This window comes from Poecilia latipinna, unplaced genomic scaffold (assembly GCF_001443285.1).
Source record: "Poecilia latipinna isolate Pla-1442-1.1 unplaced genomic scaffold, P_latipinna-1.0 Scaffold792, whole genome shotgun sequence".
Taxonomy (NCBI): Eukaryota; Metazoa; Chordata; class Actinopteri; order Cyprinodontiformes; family Poeciliidae; genus Poecilia; species Poecilia latipinna.
The window spans coordinates 232,976-251,285 of NW_015113408.1; the positions used below are offsets into that span (position 1 = coordinate 232,976).

The following is an 18,310-nucleotide window of genomic DNA, read 5'->3' on the forward strand; positions in this document are numbered from 1 at the left end:
GACGCTGTGAAATCACAAGTGGCTGAATGGCGTTCAGACATTCATCCGCGGGTATTGTGGACATAAATAAACCGATAGAGGCTGTGGATCTGCTTTCGTTTTCCCATCTGAGTCAGAAGGAGATTTAAATCCTTTATGCATTTCCTTCTCTTTGTACTTCTCAGTAAATCGTAATGCGTGTCAGCTCTCCCAAACAGACACTGCCTGGCTATGACATGAAGATTAGTTTATGGCAAATGTCTATTTGGTGACAAAACATACAGGCACCTCATCGGCAATACCTGCAGCGATGCACATTTCACTCTCCGTATAACAGGTCTGCTCAGGTTTTGCAGCGCGCAATAAAAGGAAACATTATGAAAAGGTCATTTACCCTTTTGCTATTTTGCATCTTTGTCGTTTTGGTCATTTTTTTGTAGCAATCATGCATCATTTGGGACATTTATGCCTGCTTTGACAACTACTGATTTAAAGCAATTTTCTATAATCTACAAATAGTCTGTTGCAAGTAAATTATAGGTTGTTTTATGGCTCCAATAATTGGTAACAACCCAAGAAATCCACATGCACAAAGACACCCTCGAAAGTTATCTCATAAATTAGGTTGCACGTATTAAAGTAGAATTGCAAAAGGCAATAAATTATTGAACATATGAAGGTATAAAAAGGCAGAGCAACCAAGTGGAATCTGTCAATAGCTGAAGCACAAACCCTTCAAAATAAGCTGATTTAATCAAAATTGTGGCTAGCATAACGGTTTCTCATTTCCAAGTTGTCACACAAGAAGCCTCTTGTGATAGCTATCAGCTCTCCCAAGACATTCACAACCTTTCACCTGAGGAAGAAAATGATGGCAATGATCACAGACGTATCTCTACTTCTGAAAGTTTCAGAAAGCCTCACTGGGGCCATAATCTGTCAGTGAAAGCATTATTTCACTGTAAACCAGCCGTGAAAAGCTATACCCCATGATATTTTGGTGAAAAAAAAATAACCAGAAGAGTTGGATCATTTACAGTGTCAGAAAGACTTTAGCAGATCCATCAAACCACCATTCGACCATCAAAACCTCAAGTAATGCGATTTCCTCCATCTACTCTCAAGATTCAACTGCGGGAAAAAAAAAGAGGCTTAAACTTGTTTATAATTTACATCTGGACAAGCCAACAAACACAGCAACCCGTAAATATCAAAGCAACAGTGGAGGCTGTGATATCACGGTGTCACATGTCAGTACATATGAATTTTATATAATTTAGATGAGGAAATTTACAGAGATATAAACAGTGGAATGATCCCAGACGAGGAAACTCCAATTACTTTACATATGAGTGTAAAGTACTTTGATAATTTTATAGAACTACGTTTACATATGCATCGTTACGAGCATTTTCTGATCATCGCAACAAAAGTTACGGAATAAAGACACAATTTGAAAGAGGAAAGGAAAAGAGTAATTGAATTGATCTGGCGCATGCTAAAACAAAAACACAAAACAGTGAAAAAAAAAATTGACAACACAAAATAAAAATGTCAGCAAAAGTTCAGAAGTTGTTTTTGTAAATTATTACTTTCCCAATGACAACAAAGAGTGGCAACCAGAGGACACAAAGTCTTCAAAGTGGCATTTGTAGAATAACTGAGTGTTTCCTGGGACAAAACCTTTTTTTTTTTTAATACGATGTTTGTTGTAATCTAGTGGAATTTGAGATTTAAACTTTTCAGTCACAAACAGTCAATAAGGTTTTGGTGTACGGTAGAGGATTTGTGATGATGTGGGCCTCTTTCATTTCTCAAGAACCTGAGCACTTCAAGAGTAGAAAACACCATGATGTCTTAAATGCCAACAGATCTTAAATGACTGTAAACTCATAATAGGTCACCGGGGTTTTAAGAATTAAAACTATCCGAGAATATTTATGTTGTCAAAACTGGACATAAAGTCAAATTTCTTCCATGAAAACTCCTAAATTTGCCTCATTAGGGAATTGAGGAGAAGAGAACATAAAGAGAGCGTGCAAAGATCCCTCGGTGTGCATGCTTCAACTTTGTTGAATCTGAGGAAATCTGAAGATACGCTGTCCATCTATCTACAGCAGGAATCCCATTAGGTGTAGAACTTAACACATTTTTTTTTATACCACAATAAATATACTCAAATTAAAGGTTATATTTTTCAGAATTTTTATGAAAGCATCTGTTCTGCTCCAATAAAAGGTTGAATTATTTCATTTGTGGCGGATGCTGTAAGCTGGTGCAATGTCATTTTCTGGAATACTTGGTCAGGGAGAATAAAAAGGAATCCCGAGATGCTTCATGTTAATTTTACTTTGAAAATATGTGTATGTGTTTAGCTTGAGAGTTGAGTTAAAGGCCATCATGTTTTCATTTTGGTTTTGTGAGATTTTAATTTCACATCATGTTGTTAAAATGTTTAGTTGTATACATGTGTTTTGGATCTTGTCCTTTTACTTTCTTTCTAACTGCTATTTTTTACTTAGTGGATGGACTACATTAATAGCTATGAAAAAAAAATCCACTCATGTGTGGGATTTCACACTATGAAAACACACAAGTATAAAAACAGCATGTAATTTCCAATTATAGTGAGGTCTGAGTACAACAGGACAGAGTGGGGTGATTTATAATGTGCGACTTGGACTGTCAGGCTGTCCAGCATGCGATCATCTTTCTAGGCAGTGATGATATCTTGGTGGGAGCTGTCAGCAGTGAAAAGCTGTCCTTAATCAATTTATAGGCTCGAGGGTTGCTCAACATGAAGAAAGTCTGGGGAGATGGAGAAGCCTGAGACTCACTAGCTGTCCTTGTGCTGTCCTTGGTTATTCGATAGGCTGAGCATCCCACGTAGAACTTCCGACAGATGCAAGATGTACGGATATGCAGTATTTGAGTACATATTTGATTCATTTATTTAAAATGAAATTCTGGCAAAGTTGTCCAGATTTAAAGAAAATAATCACATTTAAATTTTTGGAGAAAAATCGAACAAATTTTGACAAAAAAGATAGCCTAAGAAAATACAAATTGCTGATGATGATTTCATTTAATAAGAGGAAATTTTATCTTAACCAACCTGGCTCTTCTTTGCAGAATTATTCTAATCGAGTCACATTTGAGGGTTTTTCAACCCAGCATCAAAGTCTGAGTTAAGCCTGGACTACGACTCGGTCTCTCCAAAATCTTTACCTTTTGCTTTATTTATGATTCATCCAGAGGTTGAGTGGCTGGTGTGCTTCAGATCACTGTGCTGCAGCAAAACCCAAAAGCACTTGAGTTTTAATGCACCCTCTTTGTTCTTAAAGGTGGATTTTCCACGTTCAGAGTTGGAGATTCAACAAGAACACCCGATAAAGTCCGGATCACGGCTGGGAAAATCGGTGTTTACTGAGGCACCACAAGTTTTCTTTATTCAACATGGCTGCCATGAATATAGAATAAAGTGGAGGTGACTGACAGAAACTTTTTAATAGCACTTTTAAAGTTTTGTGCAGCTTTAATCCAGTGTTATAGAGTGTATTGTGCAATAGCTATTAGCTAAATGACTCTTGTCTCTTAAAATAAACGGGGAAAAAAATACATTAGTATCAGTTTATATTGCTAATAGTAGCTAGGATCACAATAACTAGCTAATATCACTGTTTTCTGACATCATTTCCAGATCCTAATTATCCTATGGAATTTTCAAATTAAACAGCAAAATTCAATTATAAATTGGCAGATGGCCATTTGTACAGAACCAGGGTTTGCTGGAGGTTTCTTCCTGTTAAAGAGAAGCTTTTCCTCTCCACTGTCGCTACATGCATGCTTGGTATTGAGGCTTTTTAGCTGTGAAGAGAAGTGAAGTGCTGGGTAGACTTTTTAAACTACTTTGAAGAATTAATTGAGTGTACTGTCCTGTTTGATAACTAGGATTAATTGGAATGTATGTGATTAAATTGAAATTATATTTTTGTAAAGTGCCTGGCAAGAACGTTTGTTGCGAATTGGTGCTATACGAATAAACTCAATTGGACTGAACTGCTTTTGCAGATGAGTCAGCCTATATGATATTTTCTGATCTACTACATTTAACAGAATATTGATTCAATATTAATTTTTATTAGCCTGGGTGTGGCTAATGAGAATGATCTCAGCTATAAAATAAAAGTTTAATAAGGGGCAATTAATGTATTTTTATTTTTACATTGGGCCAGTTGATTCAATTAATACGTGAAATCAACATTTGATTGCTGCATTTTGTATTTTTTTTTTTTTTTGGTCTGACACATTCAAGTGTTACAAAAAAAGCAAAAACAAAGATATATATTTGATGGGGAAAATGTTTTTGGAAGGAGTCATAACTCCCCTAGATTTTCCATTTATGCAGCACTGTCCGGATATATATATATATATATTTTTTTTTTTTTCATACATTTTTTACATTACAACTAAATCTTTTTCACTTGTATTCACTAAGTCACTCTCTTTTCCTTGTATGTTACAATATATATATTATGAGGAGAGCTCTGAATATCGTAGTAAAAGAAGAAGCCAGGAGGTATCCCGTAAACTTGCAAATGACATGATATGAAAGGACGTGCACGGCGTTTTAAGGACTTAAGAAAGCTAAATGTGCATGTTTTTTCTCAGGAGGATTGGTGAGGGGATTTTTTCTGCAGACATCCAGTCTCGCCCCAGGGGGTAAAGTAACAGGATTAATCATAGCACTTTCAGATTAATTACTCATAATGCTAGCATCCTCTGAAAGGCATGGCCTGCAGTTGTGATGTTTGGTTGATTTCATTAATCTCAAAGCGACAACACCTAAAATAAACCTGGCTCAGACGGTGGAAGAGAAGGAGACAACAGGCAGCACAAAGCACCGCAGCTGCACCAAAAACCAGCAGAATGGCAAAGAATCACTTTGGTGCAAAAATGAAATCCAACTTGCTGGCCGTTTTACCGTGTTTTTTTACTGAGCTAATACTAATTGCAGTTTCGCAGTTGGGAACAAAAAAAGCTACAATTCTTTATTCAGAGTTGAAGTAATGGAAGGCTTAATGATGCACAACTTTATTCGCAGTTTTTTCTTATTAAAATTCATACCTTCAGTGCACATTGATTTCTCACTCTTTGGCATCCTCTCATTCGAAAAGACATCCTTTGCAGAAGTGTGTTGCATATTGCCGACTGCACATGGTGCTGGCAAAAATAGACTCCATTTGCTTGTTTAGCTCAGCCTACTAGCCCCAGCATGGTTCCTGGAAACGAAGAGCGGCAGCGATGCATACAATGCAGACAAATGCCAACGACAAGGGATAAAGAGCCACAGTCAGCCAAATCTGAATATCCATCGTTCTAAACTTCTGTGGCTCAGAGGAATAAATTAAACATGTTGCCATCATGGAAATCCAAACCTGAGAAAGAATCCCAAGTCTTTCCAGCTTAATGATCTGATAATATCATTTTGACAATGAATCTAGGAAACTATGAGTTGGAAGCTCATTAGGGAAGGAGTGTTGGTTAGTTTTGATCAACTGGTTTTGCTCATTATATAATCATTATGTAGAGCAAGCAGGCATGCAGAGGAGATGGTACCTTTCAGCTTGCCTACCGATTTAATGCATTTAGAAATCACTTTAAACATTTGAAATGGAGTTAAAAATGTTCAAAACCCACTTTCACTTTCATCCTTTATTCTTTATTATATAAACCCACAGCAAAATCTCACTGGATATTTTTGTTGTGCTCACAAATTCCCAGCTTGGAAGCAAAATGGTTTCAAGACGGTTTGTTCTGGTTCCAGCCCAAAAGCTCCCAATACATAGATGATCAAACCTGTTATTTGCTGATAATCAGTTTAATTACTGACACCTAGCTGTTATGTTCCATTTTCTCTTGCATTAAATTAGTAAAGGAATACATTAGATTTGTCTTGAGCCTTCAAGGGGTAAGAATTCAGGATGCTGAAATGCTCCACTCTTTCTCGTGAAACAATTCAGTTTGCTATCACCGTTTGGTTTTATCTGTTGAAGTAAGTAGAAAATTATGTTTTATAAGTCTATAATACAAACATCTTGCAATAGAAAGGCCTCTGTCACTTTTAGACTGTTGGTGTAGCAGCTTTTTAGGCCTAGATGTAATTTAATTTAAATGCCACAGTGACATTCATTTGTTCTGTATTTTAATGTCTCGGGTAAATAACCAACCAGCATCCTTTTCTTACTCATTTCATACTCTAGCACGAATAATTTCATCATCTACTAAATCTTTTTGGATGTTGAAAAATCTACACCTTGCAGGTCTCACATGCCAGGTATACCACACATCCACAACAATACCACTTAAAAAACTACAGTTATCTAATTGTCTGTACCACAATGCAAACACTACAAACATTCACTCACCTTGGGAAGTGAAACAGATAGCATGACCTACATTCTGATAAATTTGGCACATAATTATCTAAACATTTGGGGGAACATATTAGGCATTGCATTTAGCTCCCAGACAAGATGAGCTTATTTGTATGGCAGTCCAGTGTGTTTTACATGATGAAAACATAACAATAAGCAAGAAGCATTACGTTGCAGTGGAAAAATAAAGAAAAATGTTCAAACGCTAGAATACAGCCTACAGCTAATGATGTTCCAGTTATTATTAATCAAACCTTAAACAAATAGGTTTTTTTATTCTTTGTTTAAAGGAGCTGAGTGTTTTACCATTTTGGTAGTTTTCTGGAAGTTTATTTCAGAGCTGAGTGGTCTGAGAGGTAGACAGGACAACAAATCTTTTATGGTTCTAAGGCATTCAATGATTTAAACTAATGACAGTTTTTTTAAAAGTCTGTTCTCTGAGCTGCAGGAAGCTGGTTTAAGGACTTTATGATGTACTCTATTTTCCTCGTTTTACACCATTGTGGAACAACTGCAGCTCTCTGACTTTTCAAGCAAACCTGTTAAGACACTGCAGGTAAAGGCACAAATAAGTTTCTCTACATACTACTGGGAAATTTGTCCTTTAAGCCAAGAAGTATTCTTCTGGTGATATGACACAGACTGCGAAGATTCAGGTCTGGATCCATCACTACACTCAGATTTCAAGTCTGATCAGTAGTTTCTAGCTGTGTCCTGACAAAAATAAGCACCTAAACTTGGCTTCTATTCAAATGAACAAACTTATGGCACATCCATGCATTGATTTGCTTTAAGTATCTGTTCAATGTTTGAATGTTGGCCAAATGATCATTGAATATAAAATCAATACAATGATTTCTAGTCATTGGTAGCGTACATCACACTGACACACCTGAACACTGTAAATTACGCTGCACTATTCAAACTAAGAGGAGTGTTAAACAGGAAGAAAGTCTGAACAAACTCAATAAAAATTGTTAAAAGAATTTCAAGGTGTCTGTTTTCTATATACTACTTCATATGAAAATTTGTTGTCCTTTGATGTAATTACAAGATATCACTTTTTTTCTTACAAACCCAAATAAATACTACATTGTTACTATAATACTGTAAGGAGTAAGTACTGGTTAATTATGCGATTATGTGTATTATTTTTGAGCAAGGAAAAATGTGGTGTTTTAATGCAATGAATGTTACTTTAATGACACATTTTTGTCTATATTTGTTTCACAACCAAACATTTGAGAAAGTATTCATGAATTAATTTAGTAGTGGTTCAAAACTATACACACATGAAACTAAACTGAACTGTACCTTTAGTTTACAGACTCTGAACATTTTGCCATTTTTGTTCCATCAAACTCCAAATAGCTTTGGAAATTTTAAGTTACAGATTTTGTTTGGGCTGCACAGTGGTGCAAATGGCAGGAGTGATGCCTTGCTTCAGTGAGATCGTGGGTTCGAATCCCAGTCTGAGTTTTTTTCTGCATGGAGTTTACAACTTGTAAAGATTTAAGAGAGGAACAGCTAAAAAACTGCTGAGAAGATTACAGTGACAAAGCGTAGAAAGGGAAAGGATACGTTGAATTCCTGTTATAAAACAGCATATGTTCTAGCTTATTACCAGGGAGATAGTTTTGTTTTGTTAGTTGTGCTGCAGGGATTTGATCACGGAGTCTTAAATTCAACAGGTTCAAATCTGTACATCGCATTTGTTGTGTTTTGTAAATGATAAAGCAAACAGAAGATCTGTGAACGCTCCTGCTTTTATTATTGTTTCCATCCTTTCAGCATCAAGACACTCGAGGGAAACGAGACAAAACAATGAAATATTCTTCCTTTGTTGCTCACACACTGCTGATTTAACATTCAAACCTTGGGCTGCATCTGAATTCACTGCTTTGCTCACCCTGACATTTTGGATCATCGCTGACTGCTGTAGCACTGCACAACTGAATTTTTCACACCATTCACATGTGACTCATTGAATTGTGAGGCAAAGAAGAGCAAAGAAATGCACCAATAAGAAATCCAATATTGGAAACTCTGACTAAAGCACAAGAGTGTACATTTATTGCAATAGGTAGAAAAGACAGCGGTTTGTTACCATGTCAATATTCGGTTGTCATACATTTTTACACACTTGAGCTCGGCTCTTAACATTAATTAACACCATAATACAAGTGTGTGGCCTATGAACGAGTGATGAGGCAGCCTCCAACGCTGGTGGCGGTTTTTCAAATAACTACAGCTGAATGAGAGAAGCAGGAGAAAAATGCCTCCTTCTGAGAAAAATCATGTAAAACCACATGGTCTGATTATTTCTGGTGCATTTATATTTCGAGCGACATATGATAGACCTTGAGTAAATCATGTTAATTTAAACTGCAGCTTGCAGAGTTAGGAAAGAGCTACAGATAAATTTTCAAAAAGATCTGATATTAATTTATGATAGTAAAATTACCCAACAGTCATTATTCAACTATTAAAATATTATTTCAAATTGGGCTCCGTTAATGATTTCACTACATTTCACTCGTAACGCTTCTATAATCCAGGCAGGAGTGTAGAAAAACAAAAAGGAGAAAAAATAAAACTGTAACCTGCAGCTGGAGGCAAATGTGCAGAAGTGCAGTTAGAAAGAAGTAATGCACCCTATCCAACTGGTTATTTGGTCAGACCTGTCTAAATGTGCAGTTTGGTTGTGCCAAAAAAATTCACCATTAAGACAAGTTAAACTTTTATGCACTTAAATATTTTCAGTCACCATATTTATTTCTGATGGGGGAAGATAATTTAATCTCTTAATAAGAAAATGAAGCACAGTTTTGAAAAAAAAAATAATAATAATGACATGTCATGGAGTCTTAAATTCAACAGGTTTGAATATCTGCTGAAAGTGATTGCCGACTAATTTGTTGCATTTTTAGTATTTTATGATTTGTCTTTGGAGTTGTGAAGGCCTTCTTGCCCTCATTCTCATGTTTGGCTGGGTCACTCAAACATGCAGCAAAAAGCTGCAGGAATACTTTCCACAAAAGCCCAGATTTGTAGAGTGCACAACTGATAACCTTAGATTAGATGTAAAAACAATACAGTAAAAATACTGAAAGCCGTTTGGTTTTCATAAATCAAAAATATTGTCACATGGATGTCATCAACCTAGCATTGCATTGTGCAGATGAAAAAATTATGACCTCCGTGGGTGAAAAATATACAGAAAGATATAAAATATTAGAAGTAATTATGAATATTTATGGATCACAAATATAAACCTTTTTTAGTTAATGGGAAAATTACTATATTTTCAGGTCAATCATGGATCCCTTTAAGGAATACGGGCCCTTCCCAAGCAATTATGTTAAATAATTGAGTCATCTATTAAGACACCAAAGGGTGGCATAAAAATTAGAAATTTGCTGTAAGCAGCAGCAAAGATGGGCTCTTCTGCAAACAGCACCGTGATAAATGTATTCATATTTTCAAAAATGCTGTTTAAAAAAATAGAGAGAGAAGAACACTGATTTCAACACTGCCAGTTCTTACATTTTTGACAAAACAAATAGTGAAATCTTGTGTAAGCAACATTTTTTTCTAATAATTTTGTTTCTGGAATCTGTTCCTGCGTACAAAGTAGTCTCAAAGATGACTGTTCCTATTCGTAGTTCCACGATGACGGAAAAAGCTGTCAAAGGTTATCAGAGCAGACTGTGCCTTTGGAAAATCTAAAATTAATCTTCTGAGAACACCTCCTCTAACACCTTAACACACCAAACTCGCAGTTACTGAAAAGTGTTAATAAATTTGAAATATGCTAGTTTTAAAACTTAACATGTCTTGAGTGAAACAGCCTAATTATAGTTTTAAAATTAGTAACTTATTCTGGCCTATTGACCTTTATGTTACCTGTAGTTACAGCAGATGGTTTGCTAAGATCTTTTGAACTGCCCTTTGTCTGTGTGGGAAACAATCAGGAGAAGTTCCAGCTTTTCACACTCATCTATGAAAAGCCATAAAAAAGCAGGAGTTCAGGAGAAACTCTGCTCTCACTTTTTTTAGAGAATGAAGACAAATGGTCCTAGATCGTGACTTGCAGGGAGTTTTAAAAAGGGTCAGAGACAGCTTCTGGTTGGATGAGCAAAGGTATGCCTTATTTGAATAAATTAAAGACAAGGATACGCCTTTACTATAAAACTTTCTACACAGGAGTAACAAATCAGATTTGCTCTTGCAATTCTCCAAAGACGTCTTTGCTTTCCTTTCTTTCTTCCTTCTTCTTTTACATTTGTCTCAGGTAAATGAATGGATGTCTCTGTTGTTCCGCAGTTTCTGTTGTAATTTTATGTGTTGTCTTCTATTGGATTAAACTCTGTAATTCTGTGACGTCTGCACTCATTGTTGTTTTCTGTGTGGCTACACGCTGTCCGCCGGGAGAACCTGGGATCGAAGAAGATTGAGCCAGAGAGTTTTCTTAAGAAATATTATAACCTAAATCTTCTTCAACAAAAGGAATACATGGGAATGTATGTAAAACAGGTGGAGGCATTAATAAAGCTTGTCGAAGGGAAAAAGTCTTCAAATATAATTTTTTTATGACTTTTCAAGATTGTAGCCAACTTATGCAAGAATTATGTTATTTCACACCGCAGTAACGCAGATCTGTTCTGCATTTCAATGCAGAACAGGAGGATATTTCGCCTTAGGCAAATAATGCATAACACATTTAACTTGGTAGCATGCATAATGTGATCACTCGATAAGTAAGGCTGCTACGGATTTTTTTTTTTTTTTAATGTCAGAAAAACATCCCGTCTCTTACGCATCATGTATACCAAACATGTTCCAATGCCACATCATTTACACAGACTGACTTCACAATATTATTCCTATGCAATGATATACAAATAGCCTGTCTACTTTGATGAACATTCACTCACCTCAGGATGCTGGATTCTTGAAACGCAGTAAAACTGGTAATGTAACGAATAGCTAATAATATGCTAATATGTGACAACTTGGGGAAAATGATAAAGTATTGAAATCTAATCTCCAGGCAGGAAATTGGTCTATAAGTACGGGGGAAATTATGAAATGGTAACACTGCAACATCAGAAATGAATGCTGTGAATACCACATCCTCAGTCCCAATACAGAGGCACTATTCAAAACATGAATGCATGAAAAGCAACACAAATTATTTCACTGACATGACAGAAATTGATGTTCCACAAAATCCTATTCCTTTCCCTACATTGAGGCCTGTGAAACAATTTCCAACCTGCCAGCACAGGAAACGGTGCAACAGCAGCTAAACACTTTGTCATTGAAACAAGGGTACTAATGTGGGGGCCTGGATAGCAAAAGTCTGACAGAAGACCCACTTTTACCAGCATTTGAACCTATCAATTAAAACACAAAGGGAATTAACAGATACTGCTTTTAAATGCAACTCATAATATTTCAGAGGGCTCATCAAGAAATTAATCAATAAAGATACTTTCAGGGATATTTTGGATAATATTGCAAAGCATGATTCCTGTAACTGAGAGAAGACTACTCTACTTTCACATGGCAAGTAGAGTGAGAGTTGTCAAGAAAGAATGTTCTTCAGGTACTAGGATACAGAAACAGAATATTCTCCTTTATCAGTATATGAACTTTGCCAAGCCTCTGGCTACCGCTTGTATAAAAGTCAGATTTCCCCTCTGCACTGAAAATAATTTGTAGAGATTTTTGTGGGACTAATGGTCTTTATTCAACATGAAGATGTTGAGAGAGAGAGAAGATAAAGACATGCAGCAAATAGCTTTGGCTGAAAATTGAGGAATCAATTTTCAGAGGATCACATTTTAATTAGAAAATGCAATTAACCAAGTTCTTAGCTTCGGATTCGAACAGAAACAAACTTCAGAAAAATCAGTATCTGTTTTTGGTATATCTGTTGCAATTCTGCTGCAAGCTCTCGTACAAATATTTGCTGGTGAAAGGAAGATATGACTGCAACATGAGGAGAAAAAACAGTGCTCATACACTGTCATCCTTTTCCATTTTGTTTTCATTTTCTTGGGTCATTTATTGGTTGAGAAGCAGTGCTTTTATGATATTGAGTTGTAATTTGGTGATAAATTGCATAAGTTACCATGATGACAGACCCAGGTAAAAAGTGAATCAGCTTTATGACACTGAAAGTCTTGAATCTAACCTGAAGTTAACTCAATAAACCACTGGTCTTGCTTCATAGTACAGGTCTTACGTGTGGTGGTTAGCAGACAGTGTTCAGGTGTTTGGGGAAAATCTGTGATATGGCGTGCATTTTCAAGGTTTGCTTTATATACTCTTCATCTTAACCAACATTTACCCTGGTTTCTGTTGTGTTTAACAACTGGTGCTTTTTCATGACACTGGTAAGCTGGTAAGTAATTAGGATAACAATAACACTTAAAACAAGGAGTAATTATTAAGCATGAACCATGAAGCTTTCTGAAGGACGCTGAACAGATAATTCATCACTTCATGTTTCCTCCTGCTTCAAAAGCTTTTACACACCAGTGAAAAGACATAAAGGTTACATTAAAATTAAAGTGAAATATTATTATTATGACTATATTGTTAGATTCAGAATTCATAATTCTGAATTTAACAATGCATCCATTCAATCTTGCTCAAGAATAGTTAGATAATAATTAGATAATACTAATAATAGATTCTCTCTTATGCTCTCGTTTTTTCATTCAAACCAAAAGTTTTCTACTTTCTTAAGGTATGAGGACTGATGTGGCCATGAAAGACACTTGATGTTGTGTCTGGCGAACTTGAATATCCTGGTAATTCAAACCATTCATGGATTTTAGAGCATTTGGAAGTGACACACGTGTTTAACAATAGTCATACTGATGAAGCACATATTCACCCTTTGTGGATCATTTGTTGCCGAAAAGCTCAATCTGAGTCTAATGTCACAGAAGCACATACCAGTTAATGTTTCAGTAGCATTTAGGAAGCTTTTTGGAATCGTAGGACAAACAGGGCTTTCGTCTGTCATCACCTACAAACTATATGGCATGTAAGTGGCGTCTAATGGTTGTAATGGAGACTCGTTTGCCCCAAGTTGGCCGATGCTGATTAAAGGATGCTCGTGACCAAGATGCTCCAGTTAGATTTATTTTAGAGACTGATATGAGTAACATTTGATGTTGTTTTTTTCTGCAGGTTTTAGGGTTAAATAATGCCAAAGGTCAACAAAGGTTAATTTGTTTGGAGGCTTTTTAAATATTGAGACTATGGTTGCGAACATAATTGTCTGTGTTTGTACATATTTCTTAGAACGGTACTAAACTTTACTGTTTTGCATAGAAGTTAGACTGGATATGAATGGGAAACAGTCTTATTTATGCAATTTCAGGTACTGTACTGGTAAAAAAGAAGCTCTTTCTAGAGTTTATTAGCCTAACCGTATTCAAACTGAAATCATGATGCATTGTATCGTTGCCCAAATAGCAGTGGCGCCCATTGTGTACTGAAGCCACACTGCGCAAAGAATCAAATCAGATGAGAAATGAATACATATGTGGGCCATGAATATATCATTATCTGCATTACAACTGCATCTGAGGAAAATTGTATGAGAAACAGCAAGCTTACTTCACAACAGAGGGAGAAGCTTAAAAGATCCTTTTATTATTCATTGAACATAGAAGAAAGTGAGGGAACAATTCGTCAAAATGAACTGGGAGCAAAAGAAAAAAAGCTAAAGGTTTTCTTTTGCTGAGCATGCAGAGACTGGCGCTTTGTTGTGCAATGACCAGAGTATGAGCCGGGAATAGAGAGCAGGTGACAAAGAGACTTAGAGGGGGGGAAATGGAAAGGGAAGAAGGAAAGAGCAGTGTGCGTGTGTGTGTGTGCAAGAGAAAGAGATACATATGCAGAGGAATTCCTGGTGTATTGGGAAAATGCAATATGAAATTCAAACCGTGGTCTCTCAGGGAAGATTTGATTTAGCTCAAACCAAATATTACTATGATGCAAATAAAACCACTTTTAAGTTCACAAGAGGGAAAGATCAATGAATACTCAGTGCTGTAGTGCATACAAGCAGCAGAAAGAAGAAGGGCAAACCAAACCTAAAATGTCGAAGTAGCCTGAAGTGCATTAGCGCTAATAGGTGATTGGTCAGAGCAGAAAGATCTCAGACACCAATTACAAAGTGAGTTAGAATTAGTGCCTGGATTTCTGTCAGTCTACTCGATGGCTCTGCCCACAAATGTGCTGTGGAACTGACATCAGGGCTTTGTGGTGTCATGTCCTTGAACCACTTTGCAACTGATTTTGTGGTATGATAATGATTCATGGTCTTTTGGAAGACCCATTTGTGCCCAAATTTTAACTTCCCGGCTCATGTCTAGAGATGTCTTACCATTTCCTCATCCTGCCTTTTATATTGTGAAGAGCACAAACCCCTCATTTAATAAAACATCCCAACAGCAGGATGCTGCCATCACTGAACTTCACAGTTGGGATGATGCTCTGAGGGTTGCAAACTTCCCATTTTCCTCCAAATGTAACTATGATCATTATAGCCAAACACTTCCATTATAGTTTCATCAGGCCCCAGGAAATTTATTCAGAAATTAACGTCTTTGTCTCAGACTACATTTGCAAACTTTATGCTGCTTTGGAAGTAATTACCCCTTCCTTGCCGAGAGCCTCGCAGGCCGTATCAGTGCAGGTTTTGTGTTTACCTATGGATAGTGGCATTCCCATACTAGAAAAAGACAATCTTCATAAAACATTGTGCTTTTGTTTTGGGTTAAGAGGACCAAATGTACCATATCTGGAAAATGTACCAAAGCATAAACCAGGCATACCAGATTATTTAAGGGCAGTGGAATACTTGTGTTTGCAAACATTTGAATTTGACAAGAAAGGTGTAGTATGATTTAATGTAAGATTGTCAGAAATATACAGTGTATGTAAACATCAGTTCCACATTTGTTTTGTAGATAATTTTGAAGAAGTTGTCCACATTCAAATCTCTTGTTTTTAGCAGCACGGTTAAAAACAAAACAAAACAAAAAAAAACAGTCACGCTTTGTTTGCCGCAACTTAAAACTGTTTTTTGGGTGTTAAGCTGACAATAGTTTAAGTCACGCATCTAACACATCTAAGGGGTATTGAATAAACTGTAATGTTCAGAACAAGTACGCAGAAATGTTGCTTCTTTTAAGGTCCGTCTGCATCCCAGCAGTAAGGCATTTATAGATTAGGGTAATTCAGATTTGCATAGTCAAAATGGTGTAAAATATTGCTGTTATATTATGCCTAGCAAAATACATCCTGGCTGTTTTCAGGTAACCAAGTTCTTGTTTCTATATTCTCCTTGCCCTTTTGTTTCCCTCTTGTGATTGAAAGAATCCTAAAGCAAATTCTAATAGTTTTTTTTTTTAATGCATATTAAACGGGACATTTGCTATAACACTCCATTTCTAAGTGTAAATCTGTTAGGCTTGTTTTTGGGACTAACACAGCTTAAAAAACAAAACAAAAACCTACATCTTAATACCATGTTCGGTATTATTTTTATATTAAATTACATATTCTTTATTATGTAATTCTAATAGTTCCTTAGGCCTTGTTTTGAAACTACAGCTGAAAACTAGTCAGCTGCATGTATGTTAGAAATACTGCTGACTAACTAGGGGGGTTCGCTGTTCTAATTACTTTTTCACAAATAGCCAGGTTGATTAGTAGGTGCAATAAAATTAAATTGGTTAATCTGATTTCACATTGTGTGCTACATATTATAAAACTGTGTTGCTGTATTTTTTTAAACAAAAGCAAAGATATAGATTTCAAGACACATGCAACAACACTGACACGTTGCAGGGACTCACAATAGGGGATCGTCATTTTACTCAGCTCTGAACAGAGCGAAAGTGTGACTTTTTGAGGGGAACAGCAAGTGAATGATGTATCACTGAGTGTCAGTGTGTCTGAGCGTGTTAGGAAAAAAAAACAACAAAAAAACAACAGAAAGTCAAAGATGGAGTCAGATAGAGGGAGGCTCTGTATCTGAAGGCCTCTGTGCGAGTGTGTGTGTGTGTGTGTGTGTGTGTGTCTAGCCTTTATGATGTAAACTGAATGTAACCTTTCTCCTCTCACACAACCCCTGCAGCAGAGACTCGGAAGCCCCAGACTCCCCCGCCTTACCCCCACCCCCAGGGGGAGCAGGTATAGACTAGCATTCATCTGAGGCTCAGCTGCTGCGTGGTCGAAGTGTCAAGTGAAACCCACCATGTTCCCATGGAGAGCAGGGGCACAGAGTAACAGTCAGCACTGAGCAGCGACCGGCCACTTGGTAATCAAGTCTTGCATAATGTCGGCCCCAGAACTGGAGCCGGGGAGATGCTGCGCTGAATATCGTCCTGGAAATGGGAGAGCGGCACAGAGGCACTAACTGCCAGTGCAAGGCAGCGTATTTTACATCTGAAAACACCCACTGCACTCATTGTGAGCTGCAGCACAGAGCCTCTTGGTGAGCCTCTGACCCCACTTTCACACCATTTATTGCTATAATTATGTGTGCTCTTGGTTACTTCACCTGCAGGCGTATTATGATTGCTGCTTCTTCTTTTGTTAGTGAGAAAGCAATTTTCAAAAATGTTTGTTCAATAAATAGCCTTTAGATGGCAATTATTTTTAAATGTCCTCTCTAATAAAGTGTCTGTTATTATAAAAAAGAAAACCTCCTCCCTAGCAGAGACGAATCCTTTGTGTGGAACTCAGTTCTTGCTACAGCTGCAATCTTTTACTCGGCTCTTATCATATTACAATAGGCTTCTAAACTGCCTGTGGCCGCTGGAATAAGTCATCACACAGAGGTTCTTTCTGGCTGATATACAGCCTTCCCGATAGCTATTTTCAGGGAATCTTTCAGTTTTATTGTCTGTTTACAATACTGCAATAGAGGCTTTCCACCCTGTAGGTCTACCTCTGGCAAACAAAGTCAGAAGAGGCTGTGTGTTTTCTTTTTTTCCCAAAACAGATTTTGAGAAGGGAAAAAATAGTTCTCCTGTTTGCATCAAATATGTGTGCATTGTTTCAGTTTTTTTTTCTTTTTTTCTCCTTTCCGTAATATTATTCAGGGTGAAAAATGGGTAGACAAAGTTGGAAGACATAGTTGGAGGTGCATGGTACAATTGCTCTAAGAATGTAATAAGTACACTGAAGGCCGCAAATAGTAAATAAAGCATGCCTCCTGTACAGCTCCATGCAAAGGGATTCACACTTCAGCATTTCTGTTTTGTCACTTTGCAACAACAGACTTCAGTGTTTTTATTGGGATTTTATGTGACATTTGAATACAACGTAATGCATAAATAAATGCAAGACTGTAAAAATACATAGTTTTCTATTTGTTTTATGAAAATCTATGAAATCTAGTAAACTTTTGGAGACTGAATTGAAATAGGATTTGGGTCTCGATCATATGAATAGGCTTTGATACAAAATGTTCAACTGCAAAACGATTTACAAGCATAAACAGGCCTCCAAAAGTAACAGCACGGAAGGGAGAGATATTTAAAATTAAAGCAATCACACAACCAACAAGACGATCGCTTCACTTAGTTTGTTCGCCATTATTATTTTGAATAGCACAGTATAGAGATACTAAAGACAGATATAATGTGCAGCGCTGACAAGGCAACTCCTGAGCACTACAGTATATGTTTTACAAACTCATAGGTGTGGATTAACGACGTATTCACTTTAGAAAAATAAAAAGCCCAAGGGAGCTAGGAAACTGCTGGTTTGTGACAGAAATGCTCTGCTTTTTTTGGCAGTTTTGCAGCTGCACTATGTATTTTCCGCTTTCAGAGGATGAAATCCAAAGACTT

General features: G+C 36.7%; 1 protein-coding gene across 8 annotated transcripts in view; it reads right to left on the reverse strand.

Annotated features, from left to right (window-relative positions):
• LOC106956151 (neurexin-2-like) overlaps positions 1-18,310 on the reverse strand; it is a 133,729-nt gene that overhangs the window by 40,727 nt on the left and 74,692 nt on the right. The window lies entirely within an intron of this gene.